At 40.0% G+C, this 15,375-nt stretch overlaps 1 protein-coding gene across 3 annotated transcripts in view; it reads right to left on the reverse strand.

Moving 5' to 3' along the window:
* Positions 1-15,375, reverse strand: part of KYNU (kynureninase) — a 56,974-nt gene that overhangs the window by 6,613 nt on the left and 34,986 nt on the right. The window lies entirely within an intron of this gene.

Consider the following 15,375-nt stretch of genomic DNA (forward strand, 5'->3'; position numbering starts at 1 on the left):
TTTTAAGATCATCTCCTGAAGAAAAAAAACTCCATACAGTTATTCAAAAAATGTCTGACCTTGGGCATTAAAATGACACTACATTATTAACTCATATTTAATGGAAAATACGTTTGAGGACATTGTTATAAACAGTTTTCTAAAGCATCTGGAGACACTGGATCACCTGCAGCCTGGGCACTGCAGATAAAACCAATATTACAAAATCAGGCAATATTTCCCCACCTCCCTTGTGTTCTCCACTAAACTCAGCACACTGATATCAGTGATTAACAATGTCAGTCCTACTTGAGATTCCCCTGTATCAATGCTTTTGCAATATCAAGAAGTCACCATCACAGGCTCCTTCCTGAACTTCTCAGCTCTCCAGAACTGGACATACTGGACACCATTTCTGCCAAGGCTTTGTTCACTTTTCCCTGTGCCAGAGAGCAAAATTTTAAGTGAGGCCTGGAAGAACTTGCAATGATAAAAAAAATCTCTAAATAAAGGTCACAGCAGATCAGCCCTCCTGGAAACAAACAGGGGAAAGAAAGTCATGGGCCATTCCTAAAGGAGCATTTTGTAGTTTGCCTAAAAGAGCTGAGTTCTGCAGAATTAAGACCACATTTGAGTTAGAAACTTGTTATATGAATACTGCAGAGTGTAAAATAAAGTAGTTCGTATTTCTGTATAACAACACAGGTTTTATGTTTACTTCTGTGAGCTGCATCTAAACAGAGGGTCTACAGGAAAGGCATGTTTTTTTCTTTATTGCTGCATGATGTTTTTATTATTCTGAGCCCCATGAAAATTAACAGTGCAATATACATCCATTTTAAATGAGATATTACATTGCCAAAATGAATACACCCCAAATAAAGTACAATGGAGCCTCTGCCTGAGTGACTCCATTACTGATGCTTTGAATCATAAAAGATATTTCAGTTATTTTATAGGAACTCGATAATATATAGACAACACTGCACTGCAAACCCTGAATATTGTATGTTCCTTCAAAAATCTACTGATATCAATGGCACACACATTACATGAATTGCAAAAGTTTTAAGCAGAAAAGAAAACCATGGGAAATAAAACATCTGGACTAACAGTCTGTGAGAACAATACCATGTTCCACTTGGACCACACCCAGAAAGCAAAGACAAAATGCAGATCAATCAGACCATTATCCAGATCAGGGCTGATGAAAAGATCTCTGGTTGCATTTTGAATGCTCAAAACTTGTTAATTCTGAGGTTGGCTTCAACCCAGATCTCAGCTGCAGCACCATGGAGGCAACTTGGAAAGCGAAATTTCAAAACTTTTCCAAAATGACAGAATGAAGGATTTTATTTCTTTTTTAAAGACAGTTTTAGCTGTCTTGCCCTTTCCTACCATAATCTGACAATTTGCTTTTCCTCTGTTTTTTATTTTTTTCTCTTTTGGCTGTTCTAGAACTTCAGAGGTGTCACTGCAGGATGTGCACTTTGAGGCAGCTCTGGTCCTACACTCTCATTGATCTAATAGCCCATATGGATGTCACGTTATTTGACATTTAAGTTGACAGGCTTCAAAGTGTGGAAATTAACAAAATCTTCACAAATTATAGCGATTTGCTGTTTACAATTTTCTGTGAAAATTTTGAAATGAAGGTTGCCACCGCTATGCCAAATTTCAACCTGTTGTGATGGGAGAGAGCTAAGGTGTTAAACCCCAAACATAACGCTTTATAAACGCTCACTAAAAATAATAGGCAATAAAACTGCACATTAACTTACTGCAGTAAAATTTCTTATTAAAGAGTTGTTACTCTGCATGCAAAGTGAGCATTTTGAACTGCAGTCTCCATTTCAACTGTTCCTGCCTCAAGAACAAAGGCACCAAGAGCTAACTAGATTCTGAATTCCAACCCAGAGCTTTTGGCAAAATACATAAAGTGGAAGGCTCTGAAAAGCCATATATGATGTGCCTGTGATTAAAAACCCCTTAAACATGTTAGCAATGGGACTGTCAAGTTTCATGCCTCCCGTGACAGATAAAACCCATTGTGGGAAGTGTGTTAAAAATCAATGTCTAAGGAGATAAAGGTCTAATTTAGCAAATGTTCCTCTATAAATTAAAAATTCAAATTTATCCAAACTGAGCCCTTGTTTTAGCACACCACTAATCAAAATTGTTATCTCAATGGTGGATAAGTTTTGGTTGCAGCATCCTGCTGTCAGTCCCAGGTATCCCCAGCAGCCTCCCGAGGCTGCTCAGCAGAGATGCTCCTGGAACACCTCCACAGAGGATATCTCCATCCTGGAGCAAAAGCATATTTGAAATCCATTGAGAAATCATGCCAAAAATGAGAGTAAATTAGTGCCATACTAGCTCTGTCTTTTTCTGCAAGGTGAGCATATTCTTACAAGCCCACTTCTGCTGGAAAATAGCTTTTAAAATAGAATGCTCCATTCTATGCCTCAAATAAAACCATTGCCATCACAGAATGGTTTGGGGTGGAAGGCACCTTGAAGAGCTTCTCTTTCCAGCCCCTGCCACAGCCAGGGACACCTTCCACTGGACCGGGTTGTGAAGGACCCATCCAACCTTGTCTATGTCCTCACAGTTTGATAACACTGAGACTTTCCCAGGGAATTCTGCCACTTCCAATATTTGCACAGAATTTTTACATGTGCCACATAAAATTTAAAGCAAACTGTCATTAGCTCAGTTTCATGAAACAAAAATATAATCAAATATTGCTGAAAGCTTCTCAAATTCCTTTTTTTTTTTCTTACTCCAAAATATTCTCTTGTTTTACAAATCAGTGAACAAAGGTTTGCTGGGCTGGAAAATGACTGCAAAAAGGAACAGTATCCTCCCTCTTATTTATTCAAACTCTCTTTAAGGACATTTACACCAGGGAACAATCCCTTCAATAAGTATTTTTATTTAGCTCATTTTCCTCCTTTATATGTGCCTGCATTAGACTGAAGCACTGGTTGTTCATAACTTGAGTCATCTCGTTTGTAGTTGCATTAATGATGCAGGAGTGTGGGATATAATGACCGTGATGTATGTGCAGTGTAAACATCAAAGAAGATCCAGTTAAAGAGCAGAGAAAAAATACAAAAAATAAAAAATTCCTTTGACCTTTGTTTTGGTGTTACAGATGATCATTCTACTCATTTGTAATTTACAGCCTGGAGCAACACGGGTCTCATTCCCCTCCTCAGCAAGAAAAAGAGACAGAAACTCTTGAGTAGGTACAGAAAAGAGGGAAATATCATTAATGTGGCCCAGCTTTTACAGTCCAGGGCAATGTGTTGGAAGTATCCTGTCATTAAAATTTGTGAGACAATCATGTCACATCCAGGGGAAGGCAAGTTGAAAAGCTACAGGAATACAGTGTGAAGTTTGTAATTCTTGGTTTTACATCTTCCAGCTTCCCTGGGCACAGAACAGTTTGTCTCCTCTCCCTTATCAGGTCACAAAGCGAGCTGGAAATCTCATAGTCATTATTTAGATTTTATTAGGAGCATATACCAGCAGAGCATGTTATGTTTATGAAAGGATGGATTAACCCAAATCATAAACAGGCAGTTTGGGGCCAGGCTGTGTCCACAAAGGAGCTGATGTAACTTCTGGGTGGCAGCTAAGCTCTTCATTCACACATTGTTTTAATTTTGCAAAAGCATCCAGGTGTTGGCAAAGATTTCTTTGATTTTTTCATGCTGCTGCTCCAGCCATGAGAAAGAATCAGCTCTGAGGAATTAATGAGACCTGTCATTGCTCACAAAGTTCATTACACAGAGCCAGGCAGATCTTATGCCATGTCTGCAAAGGCATCCTTGTGCAGGGAAAAGAATGAAAGGGCCAAAAATAATAATGAAATTCAGTTTCTTGCAGTCCTACATGTCCATGGCACGACTGGCTGGCTGAGGAGCATGTCCATGTCTCGAGACACCCCAAAGAGAGAAGATGGGCAAGCAGCAGGAGCAAGAGCAGTATGACACAAATTTAGAGGAAAGAGGTTGTAGCTTAAACATCACTCTCGTAGCAGGAAATGTGAGTGTAACAGAAACACCCATGAGATGCTAGAAATTAAACTACAAAAGGACACAGAAAGCCTGGAGGCTGGAGCCAGCCTGGAGCTAGGAAAAATCCACATCTGACCATGCTGGACCATCATCCTTCTGCCTAGGAGAACGTGGTGGAACCACATCACTGGTGGTTCACAAAGTCCAGCTTCAATATTTCAAATGTCAGGATATAATAAAATGAAAAAAACAAAACAAAATAGCAAACAAAAAAACCCACAAACCCAAAAACATTTCTAAACATCCCTTAAATCCATGCATGAATCTCCAGCCCAGCTGAAGGTTTAATTCCATATTTTGAGATACTTTGCTCCAGTTTTGTGGACTCTGTGTAATGCAACACAGGTAGAAAAAAGTACCCAGGACTCAGGTCCTGAGCAGAAGCATCTCCTAATGCTGCTGCACTCAGTCAAAGGTCAGTCCCAGAAACCAAATTCATAGAAGTTCTGTCACCCCCTCAAATCTACCTTACTCTCACCCAGATCTACAAACAACCTGCACAACCTCTGAGCACAGACCAGGTCCCCAGGCTCAACAGCTGGGCTCAACTCTTTGCATTCCACTCTACATTAATTTTATTGCAGCTTTCTAATTGCATTTTTAATATGTTTCCATTTAATTTCTATGGCATTAATTTTCTTGCAAGCACAGGAGCATGGTTGTGCTTCTTTGGATTCGATGCCAAAACTCAGAATAAATAGAATGACACATACACACACCAACTAAGAAAACAGAAAAACCTGCTCACTGCTTTACATGGCATATTTTTGGCTCACTGGCTGGAGTTTGAGAAGGAGTTTCAATTTTCTTTGCTATCACAGGCTTGTCTGATCATTGATGAGTCATTTGGTCTCTCCACGCCTCAAGCCCTCATCTCTAGGAATTGGACTCAGGACTGCCTTAACTCTGCAGTGAGGGATGAGAATATATTTGTTAAAATGTGTTCATACATTTAGCAATGAGGACCATGTAAGGATGAAGAGGTAGATTTATTTGGAACATCTCATATAGGATTTTTTAATATGCAGATAAGGAAAGGGTATGTGGAGGTAAAGCTGATGTCACTTGTTTTTTCCCCCTCCTGTCAGCCTTTCCCCAAATTATCACTTCACTCTCAAAGTTGTTGCCAGTGTTAGGTTTCTATTCATTTCAGAATCTAATATTTTTCTTGATCTAGAACACTTAACTGAGAAGGCTAAAAAAATGAATAATAAAAAAAATTCAATATTTCTATTTCTTAATTCCACATGATATTTTACAGCAATGCTGAAACTAAACAAGCCCAAGTGGATGGAAAACGTTATCCCACTCCACCCCACCCTGTCCATATGGAGCACCCCAGGAAGGTCCTGCTCCAACCCAGAGCTCCCTTGCTGACAGCTCACTGAAAGGGAGAAAAGACATTTCTAATGATGTTTGAAATGATGAGGGGTCTCTTTAATCAAAACAAATAGTGGACAAGTGAGTCCCAGTTTCATCACTGAAATCAAGAATTCAATGATTTTAGCCCCCTTGTGTAGGTGAAATTCTTCCCATGCTGAGAAGCTGTCAGGTATGGAGTGGCCCCACAGTATATATCTGTAAGGGCAAGGATTTGCACAGGGGATTAAGGGACTTATAGCAGCCACCCCTGTTAGACTTCAGCAATATTTCAAATCTAACTCTCACAGTCTCCTTCAGAAAACTTTGCCAAGATTGCCAGAAGCTATATTTAAAGCCTTTTTTTTTTTTTTTTTCTTCCTTTATATCTTTTTAGCTGTCCTTTATCCCAAATGGTAAGCTTGGACTTGTTTCATTATTCTCTTCTGTGCAGTGCCTGTTAATTTTAAGTAGGATCTGTTGTTAGGATTTGAAAAGCTTTTGAAGCCCAGGTAATTATTAGCCTCAGACTTCTGTAGTTTAGGACTTGCACACACTCTGCTGCTTTCCTTACCCTTTTCAACTCATTACAAATGTTTCCTAATTATTAAGCATATGTGGCTTGTGAGCGGCGCCATACATTATTAATGGGCCAGTCTCTTAAAACTCGGTGGAAAAAAATCAAAACTCCTTATGAAAAGTTGCTACTGTGAAAGTAGTAACTTTTCATATTTAATATCAATGAGGCTTTACTTTGTCAAAGGACCAAAGTAATGTGATTGTATTAGAGGCTAATAGCATGACATTTTTCTTCTGTTAAGAGGCTTGCATTTTCAGTACCATCTAAAGGGAGACAATTTTTCTCCTCTATTTTGAGGCTTGTCTTGGTTAAAAAATAGCTAAACTCACTTTCTGCCTAGCAGCAAGTTTTAACAGCAAAGACCCAAATCCTGACAAACAGTCTCATAATTTATACAATGACATTTAACTGTGCAACTGCAATGGATGGAATTAAGAAACTTCTAGACTTGAGTAATCACCCTCTTTCCAAAATTAGCTGGGCAGCTCTCTGCTCCCTGAGCTTTCCTATTCTTCCAGGTGGGTGATTTAGCAAAACTGCTCCCACAATTAGAGAGGCTCTTGGGTGAAAAACCCAGGCTGTTTGGTCAGTGAGTACAAGGTGATTTACAGCTCCTGGGTGCTTGAAGACAGAGGGTGCACACACTCTTCCTGGATTGATTTTTACCTTGTTAGTCTTTTAGGCTGGACACAAGTGGGAATACACCAATTTCAACACATTCATCCATATTACCCCTCCAGGTCAAAACAAAGGGAGATTGAGTTCACTTTTGTCGCAGGAAACAAGTTGTTGTGGCCAGGGTGTGAGGAAGAGGAATGGCTGCAATGCTGCCAATCCAATCACAACCCTCTGGAGCCTCGCAGAGCTCTCCACCAAACCTCTGAGGCACTCAAGATAAAGGACAATAATTTCATTCGCCATGATCAGGCAAAAGAAAGGTATGATCCAACAGCAGACAAAATGGGAGCCTAAATTAAATCCCAGGAGAAGATTTCACAAAAAACAAACCCCCTAAGGCTAATGAAGTTGAATTAAAAACTGTTAAATCAGCTTACGGACAACTATTATCACAAAGTGCTCATATAACACTTTCACTGGCCGAATATCAGATATATGAAAAGGGGGAATACAGCCAACAGTATGTTCACACATTTAGTAAGGGGAAATTGAATATTCTGCCTAACACCAGAAATTAAAAATCAAGCGGGGAGCCAATTTACTCATAGAGATATTAATAAAGTTCTCAGTGATTTTTATAAAGTACTGAATAGCTCTCAATTATTTTATGGTGATAAAAAAAAAGAGCATGTGATATTCTTTAAGAATTCCTTAATTTTTTTTCTAGGCTGCTTCAGATAGATTAAATTAAACAAGTGAAAGCAACAATCCCTCCTAGAGCTACTTTTAAATGTGAATTCTGACTTAAAGGAGACTTGGGTGGTTTTGATTACTATGATGCATTTACTGAACTATACAGTCTCTGCAATCCCTTGAATAAATCTTTCAGGGGAGGATATCTAGTTAGATTTCTAAATAATAAATGTATCCGACTGAAATGTAATATAAAAAATTTAATATCTGGGAAGTTGCACTTTCTTGGGTCTTTGTTGTTTTTGAATAGAGCAATCACAATATTAATGCAAGACCTTTATCATACCAGAATCCTTATTAGCTAAAATGTGTTATCACCTCTGCTCTTTGCCTAAAACAAGAAACAATCCACATTAGATGAGATTTCTTTTTTTATGGCAGTGGCTAGAACTAATTGAATTGATAGTTTCAAGAGCCAGCAAATCTGCCACATAATCCAGTAGTTGTTACAAAACATTTATTAAGAAAGAGGAGAATTCAGATGAAGTCTTTTCAGCTGAAGTCTAAGACATGAAATAATTAAGGGAGAACAGAAATGGACATCTTTCAGAGTTGTTTTAAAGAGTTTCTCTTCAAAAAAGATTAAATTTCATCCACCTCTAGAAAGCAAGAAAAATGTAATTTAAGGGCCTTTCTTAATTGGGCTGCAGTTGCCCAAATTTTCAGTAGTACATAAATTAATGGTCTTATGGGGTCTAAAATAGATTTGACATGAGGTCCAATGTAAGAATGTCATGTTTGACATGAGGTCCAACACTGGTTCCAGGAGCTCCAGGATCCTCTCACTGCAGAAGCAGGTGAGAAGCATCAAATAAGGACATTTATATGGACTTATTTTCCTGTTAGAAAAGAGCTGTACCTGCAACTCTGACCTTCAACACACACTGACAAAATCTCCAGGAACTAGCATACAATGGGTTGCTCAAAAGTCATCTCAAAAAACTGTCAGTGAAAACAGAAGGATGCTGAAAAACTAGATTTCCATAGGAAACTATTCTGGTTTTGCTCAATAATCTGTAGACAGCTAAAGAAAATAATAAATAATTCTTCACGTTGAGCAGCTGTTTTTCATGAAATGGGACAGAAAGAGCCTAACATTTTCCCAAAACAGTTTCACTGGTGTGATCAGATTGGTGAATTGATGTCATGCTGACTGAGAAATTAGGGAAAGGAAAAGGAAAGGGAAGATTCTGTGTTTCTCCCAGCATCTGACTAGAAACTCCTCTTCAGTCACTTGAGTGAGCTCTCTGCAGCTGGAGCTGCCCCTGCAGTTTCCACACAGTGGAAGGCAGCAAGAGGCAGCAAGCACTGAAAATTAGTCCAGGGAAAAATGGGGAGTAGTCACTGTGATAGTAAAAATTTACCAGCAGCAACAAAGAGGTGTGAAAGTAAGTATTTCACAAATGGAAAGTGAGAGGAAGGGTGGTTTACAGTGAGTAGGCAAGAACAGACAATGTATGTCATGAGGGCATCTAGGAAGCTCCTGATTGAGACATGTGGAGATGGGTAAAAAATAAAAGACAGCAGGCTGTGAATGTGTTTTGCTGGAATTTAAGATAAAATAGATTTGATTAAGGCAGACAAAAGAAAAAGAAAAATATGAAGGTTTCTGACCTGGGGAGACCTTATCTTGGTTGAGTGCTGGAAAAATTTTCAGCCAGGAGAAAGAAGGAGCATGAAGACCAGAAACATGTGGAAACAAATAAGCACAATTGGTAAACCAAGCAAAGAAGAAAAAAAGATAAAAAACTCTTTCATAATCCCCCCATGCACAAACCCAGAATGACAACTTAGACAAAAGTAACAAGACTGATTTATTTCCTTAACCTGAGCAAAGACATTTGAAAATGCTTATGGTTTGAGTCAGGAGCTGGCTGAGGCATGAATCACAAGGTGAGCTGTCTCTGAGATGAGCTGAAGCCAGAGAGGTGCTCAGCCAGGTCAGGGACATGAAAGCTCTGGGAAACATCCAGGGCACAAAACCCCATCTTGAACCCATAGCTGGCAATTACAGGAATGTAGTCAAGGAACATAAATGGGGAGAAATCTGGTGACTATTAATGGTACAAAAACATAAAGGGTCTTGCTGGTGCTTTCAGCTTAGAGCAATTTCAAGCCATGCCATGACCTCAAAGCACATTCTATGAAGAGAAATTAGACACAATTCCCACTGTGGTCTAATGAACCAATACAAAAGCATGAGCAGATCTCATTTTTAAAGGGCATGTGCAGACTACAGGTCTAACTGAGAATCTTAGGAGGAAAACTCCATAGAAAGTTCCAAAATTGCTGAAGTAGAAAAAGTGAAAAATGATCAAACACTGAAAGTGAGTCAACATCTAGTAGGAAATCCCAGATGCAAAATTACATTAGTTCCAGCACATTTCTGCACAGAGGTAAGTGAGCTCTTAGTGGAAACAGCAGAAGATTTACTAGAGGTTTTTTTCATTAAAAATAAGCTCTTTCCTCCCTAATATAGAAAGGTTCTGTGAGGTGGCTACAGAAACACATAGATGAATGGACAAGAGGAGAAATAACGCCTCTTTTTGTGACTTATTAAAAAAGCAGGCAAAGAAGGTTTTTCTTTCTATTTTCTTAGAGGTGCATACCACCAGTACAAGTGTTGCATTTCAGTAAAGGAAGGAAGCATTTCATCCAGGAAGGTTTGTCTTATGGGGAAAAATCAAGACACAGCAAAGTGCTTTCAAAACTACCTGCCTGTAAATGGAGAACTGAGGCACAGAGAGCAGGCAGATAACAACTCACAGCCTTTGAAGAGCAAGAGAAAATCACAGCAACCACCCAGACTCCAAGGAGAGCCCCAGGATCCCTTCCTTGCTAGTTAACAGGATGCAAGAGTCGGCCCCAGGCTACATTCACCTTTCCATCAGGCTAAGCCAGTTGGTTCCTTTCATGTGTTGGAGCGGTTGTGTTTTACACCGTGAGAAAGGCGAGGCGGCAGGCGGGAAAGCGAAGGTGGAAGGAATGGAGCCACCTCCCTCCCATTCCTGAGGCTGGGAGTGGGACAGGAGCACGGCACAGCACACCAGGTGATGTCCCTACAGCATGATCCAGGAGGAGAAATGCATGGGAGTGCACTCAGGAAATGAGAACAGCGCATTTCTTCCACACTCACCCCAGCAATCCCATAGGTGATACAGGGTTCACACACAGCACCTTTACAATCACCTTAAAATCCAACCAGGGCAAAGATGACAAAACAAAGGGGAAGACCTTCAGGGAGGAAAGAACAAGGAGGATATTTATAATGAGAAAAGAGGTGAGATTGCTTGAAGATACAGCTTAATTACAAGGAAAGATTTGAAGGAAAAGAGAGAAAATGCTTGACAGAGAACAAGGAGACAATCATGGGAGCTACATAAAAGGAGATGAAGAAATAAGAATGGGAATAGATGATGTGAGTGCACATTAACCTCTCTCATTTTTTTCTTCCAGAGACTCACTCCAAAGTTTAAAAATGCTCTTGGATATTTGCCATGCAGTTGGTGAATCCGAGAACACACCCCTGCAGGCCCATCATGGGTCTAGATTGGCCTAATAAATCACTTGTCCCAAGACAATGCAATTAAGCCTAATTAGCCAATAGCTTTATTCCTAAACAGCCTCTTCCCAAGGGAGGTTTTAACTTTTGGTTTCTAAATTAGCTCAAGGAGCTAAATTGCTCTCATCTCCTTGGCAAAGCAACAGTTCATTTCTACCTCAGCACAGGATACCTCAAGCGCTCAGGGGACACGTGTTCTCTGCACGAGTAGTTTATTTACATTAGCCCACAGTCTGAGTCCAGTAGGACCAGTGAGAGCCCTTCTGGAAACAGCAGCATGTTCACTGCCATCTGTCACCACTGACTGTCCCACCTGGCTGCACTCAGCACAGCCTCCCTGCGAGTTGCTTCTCCTCTGGGTTGCTTCTCCAGATTCTCTCCTTGACCAGGACAAGGTGCTCTGCTCTGATAAAGCTTCCAGTGGTGTTGAGATGCTCAGAGGGGACAAATTCAAGGAGTCAGTGAGAAATTTACCATCTTAGCCTACTATCTGAGTAAAGTCTGAGTAGAAGACTCAGTCTGAGTAAAGAAATTCCTCCCTGCAAGGGTGGTGAGGTCCTGGCAGAGGTTGCCCAGAGAAGCTGTGGCTGCCCCTGGATCCCTGGAAATGTCCAAGGCCAGGTTGGACAGGGCTTGGAGCAGCCTGGGACAGTGGAAGTGTCCCTGCCATGACAGGGGGATGGAATGGGATGAGCTTTAAGGTCCTTCCCAACCAAAATCATTCTATAATCCTATGATTCCTAGAAACATTCTAAACAGGATCAGCTTTAGTTCTTTCCACTACAATAGATATAAAACAACCTTCCAAACCCTTTTATGACTGTCTTTTACTTCCTCCAAAGTTACATTATTTTCAGCAGTTTTACAGAAGATTCAGCTCTTTATTTTGGGGATTATGTGACTCTAATTAAAATTTAAAAAAAAGACTAATGTGATATCTCCTCATAAATCAAGAAAATGAGCAATGAAAACTCAGCAGGAGCTACCAGTCCTAGAAGGTGTAGAATAACCTCTTGCAAAACAGTTACTGGAGAAAGAAGGTTTGCACTACAGCAGGATGGGGATCCAGAGCACTTGGGAAAAATGGGAAGGGGAAAGTATAAGGAGCTGGAGGAGCATATTTCTGTTTATCTGACACCAGGGTTAGAGCTCACACACCAAAAAACCTGTGCAGGTCTCTATAAAGTAGTAGCAGGAAGCTATTTGTGCTCTGGCATTTTCACTGGTATCAAAATACCAAAAGGGGAAGTGGTCTAAGAAAAAGAGCTGATATCTCACCTCTGCCTGTGAAGAAATTGACTGAAGATGCCTTTTGTTCCTCAAATGGGTACCTTGTGCTTCGTGCTCTTTTAAGCTTTTTTTTAATCCTATGATAAAATCCAACAAATTCTTTGGACATCAGCTGCTTCCTGCACATGCAGCATTTCTTCACACCACAGAAACTTTTCACTTTTAAACACTACCTGCTGCTAGTGTGGGCTAAAGTCCTGATAAATCCCTTCATCTTAAACACTGTAGAGTTTTAATTTAATCCTCTGCCAGGGTATATCTATTATTTTCCTGACTGCTTTACATTCACTTATTTCCCTTTCATCTGTTTAAATTGTGCCTTCCTTTTACTCAGCTTACTGTCTCAGGGCTCTGCAAATTTGTCTCCTCCTGTCCCTTTCACCACCTGACAGCAGAGCTGAGCCTACTGCCCATCCACAGCTGCAAACACCCTGCTGGGAGCACCTGACTCAGGCATCTTCTCCCCCAGGTGCTCACAAATATTCCCATTTCATTACAGCTAAATGGCTTGGTAATTCAAGTTATCCTTTTTATAAATGGCGAATTAAGGAGGGAGAAAAAAAAAATAATAAAAAAATCAAAAGTTAAAATGGGAATTTTTCTGGAGCCCAAAGAGCCAGACAAGCAAAATTTCAGTATCAGTAGGTCACTTCAGTGATCTCTGTGTGTTGGACACCTCCCCTCTGCAACACTTACATGGAAACCTGGTGGCACAGGCTCAGCCTGCATTGACCCGATGGTTTCAGTAGTATTTCACAGCTCTGCTCTCTCCAGCTCCTTTTTATTTATTTGAAACCTTCCCATAAAGAAATCACTCTCACGCAATTAGCCAGGAATATATTGCATTGTGATATATAGAGCAGGTGTTAAAAAAGCTATTTGAGTATTAAGAGAGACTTGAGAGGAGGTGAGATCATGGGTGGATCAGACCCATATATGTCAGACTGATCCAGTTTTACTGCTCTAAGGAGAAAAATGGGACCTAACAAAGGACTACCCCACATGCTTGGGTAGAGATGTTAATTGGGCTGGTTACAACGTGTCACTTTTAGACCCATGGCCCCTGCAGTGAATTAAAGAATCATCCCAAGCTAAGCCAAGGTGTTTGCAGGACTGCAGGATGGTGTTTGCAATGGCACAAAACAGCAACAGGACATAGGAGACTGTACCACCCCCAGCTTCCATCTGATCCATCTGATCTAAAGATGATCTAAAGCCCTGCCCTCAGGCATAAATCCTTCCCACAATACTGAATCACCAACTTTATGACTCTTGTGGGAAGCTTGCACTTCCATGAAGAAGAGTGGGACTGGTTTGCCTTTTGTCTGCTGGGACGTGTCAAGGTATTACTGATTACATCAGGTCTGGGCTGTGGAGGTTTGAGTTCTGGCATGGCCTCATGTAGTGATGGCAATTAAATTAAATACTATTAAATTCTTTAAATACTTTGACAATTCTATCCCAAGTTGCATTTTAAAAGAAAGCAGCAAATAAATGTTTTGTTGCTGGAGGGGATGCCAGTTTCTTAAACTGACCATAAGACAAAGCATAACTCACAAAGTTAAGGGAAGTTAAACCAAAATACCTAAATTCCTTTGGTGATGTGCAGTAGCTGGGTTTTGTGTTTAAACAGAAAATTTTGGACCAAGCTGTTTTATTTTCAATATGTCCTTTTTGTCCCAGCCTCAGACAGCAAAAGGCAAATGTTCCACCTCTCTAATTACAGGCAGAATATAAATTTTCCCATTAAGACACAGTAGATTATTTCCATATAAAAATAACTACCTAATCAATAACTTGCAGGAAATATGAAGGATGAGACAAATCAGAGAAATTTATAAAGGTGGGTAAAAATTGACTCACCTAAACCTGGCCATCAGTTAAAACAGTATTTCAGACAATTCAAATGACAAAAGGGTGTCAGCTGGGCTGGAATTTAATTCCCTGCTTATGTGTGGGCTGAGGTGCAGAGAAACAAGTGGTTGGTGGCTCTGTTCTTGAGTGAAGTTGTGTGGCCACTGGGTGTCATCCTTGATTCAGATGACAGCCAGAGCCTCTGCAGCTCCAGCGCAAAGCATGCAACTTCCCAGCAGTTAAATTCCACTCTATTTGATTGTACAACATACAGCAAATTGCTCTGCATTTAAATCAGCTATACAATTGAACACTTTGACATAGACAAATTCTCCTTTGTCTCAGCGCCTTATTTGGAGATCTGAAATGGCTGGGTGATGAGGGAAAGAAAAAAAAGTGCAACCGGGCCGTAGGAACCACAAACAATTTGATGAGTGATTATCAAATCTTGGGAAATACGAAATAACTATGATTAAATAATGCAGAGGGTCGATGCAGGAAGTTTGGAATTATATCCTTAATTGGTTCCCAGGCTGGAAAAGCTTATTCCATATAGGTAATTTCATTTAAGATATTCAGTATCCAGATTCAGTACACAAATTAATGACTATGTATGAAGGAACAGGTTCAAGAAAAACTAATATAAACTCTTACCTACAACAGCAAGCTAGTACCCTCAGAAAAGTTCCAAAATGTTATCAAAGGGGAAAAAAGACTGAAAGCCCTTGATATTTTATTCATTCCACCTATAGCTATTCTGTAATCTTTCACATTTTTTCCCACTGTTTAGCATCTTCCCAGATCCCCACAACCAAGATCCATGGGAGCTGCACAACCAGGAGCATCCATGGGAGCAATGCCTGCACCTGGCAACAGGGGAGCAGAAAAAACCTTTCCAGAAGTAATATCCAGATATCCAGTGTGTTTTGCCTGTGTTCACATATAAGGTTGGAATCAGCTCACAACAGGCCATATGTCATCCTAATGAGTTTTCTGTTATGGGTGACTGAGAAGAACTTATCAGCGTTATTTTGTTATCTCCTGGGAGTCTAGACAGTCTGAAACCAGCACATAGAGCAGCAAAGCTGCTCATTATAATATTATTTGTCTCTGAAACCTGATTTAGTTTGCGTTCTTCAAGCTAAAATAAAAGGAACTGCCAGCAATTTCTCAAAACATTACAGCCACAAATGTTTACATTTGTCAGTGCATTAAAAGTATTTATCCCACTGTTCTTAATATATGTAGATAGAGTATAGCCATAAAATAGCTTAAATAACAGGTGTTTTTGTTAA

The sequence above is a fragment of the Poecile atricapillus genome, chromosome 5 (assembly GCF_030490865.1).
Source record: "Poecile atricapillus isolate bPoeAtr1 chromosome 5, bPoeAtr1.hap1, whole genome shotgun sequence".
In the NCBI taxonomy this organism is placed as follows: Eukaryota; Metazoa; Chordata; class Aves; order Passeriformes; family Paridae; genus Poecile; species Poecile atricapillus.